This window comes from Wasmannia auropunctata, unplaced genomic scaffold, assembly GCF_000956235.1.
Source record: "Wasmannia auropunctata unplaced genomic scaffold, wasmannia.A_1.0 LD336097.1, whole genome shotgun sequence".
Classification (NCBI taxonomy): domain Eukaryota; kingdom Metazoa; phylum Arthropoda; class Insecta; order Hymenoptera; family Formicidae; genus Wasmannia; species Wasmannia auropunctata.
Window position 1 is genome coordinate 1,432,971 of NW_012026793.1, and position 1,031 is coordinate 1,434,001.

The following is a 1,031-nucleotide window of genomic DNA, read 5'->3' on the forward strand; positions in this document are numbered from 1 at the left end:
GACGTGTGCTCTTCCGATCTCTTTCCGCGGTTCGACAGAAATAAGTATAACAAATATATACTTTATTTAGAAACTTTATTTAAAAACCTTAAAATTATAAAATGAAAAAATTTAACTTTAACTTTTCAATTACTTTTTTATTAACTTAACTTTTAACACAATTAATTTTATTATGGACTAATTTGTATCTTAACTAAACTTAAATTTTGAAACTGTTAACTTTAACTTAATTTAGTTAAAAAAAAATATTAACTTACCCAACCCTGACAACATATGAAGATGAAATCGACAGATATTACATCGACTGGTAGATATTACATCGAAATACTTTACGCATGTCAAACAACGTTTGTGTACGTCTTCTAGACAATACGTAAGTAAGGATTCCATCTTTCTTGGAATAGACAATATGCTATAAGATAATTATCGCTTCGCAGCGCATTGATAATTACGAGTAACTCACAGTCGCATTCACACAGACATATTGAAATCGATTTTTTCTCTAAATCGTCATGATGTCACGACATTTGACGTAAATATTCCCTTGTGTTTTTATACATATTTTATACACAGGTGACATCTTTCTAATTTGTCAGCTACTCAGTAAAATTACCAGTTTAATTACTCAGTTTAATTACTCTGTTATTATCGATAATACATCCGGAGATGCACTCGCACAGGTTTCGATTATTACAAGGAACAGAACATGTGTTCACTTTGTTTTTTTATGTGAATACTGTCACATGACGGTGAATAATGTATAGATCAGAGGCAGAAACGATACTAAATTTTTTAAGCTTCATTAGTAACTTTTAATTACTGACAGAAATACTTCATTCTTCTGGACAAACAGGGTACATCGATAGAAATATGAAACAGAGGTAAGAAACATATACGAGGAATTGTACACGTTTCTCTAACGTAGGTAATAGTTTCTGAAGATAATTCATCCATAAAGACAAACGAGTTTTTATATAAACGATTGTAACTAAATGCTGTCCTTTTTACATTTTGGAATACATTAACTTAGA

At 29.9% G+C, this 1,031-nt stretch overlaps 1 protein-coding gene across 1 annotated transcript in view; it reads left to right on the forward strand.

The window, feature by feature from the left end:
• The window catches only part of LOC105462598, a gene marked incomplete at its 5' end in the record, with an annotated part of 8,385 nt that overhangs the window by 6,144 nt on the left and 1,210 nt on the right, over positions 1–1,031 (forward strand). The gene's annotated exons all lie outside the window — the stretch shown is intronic.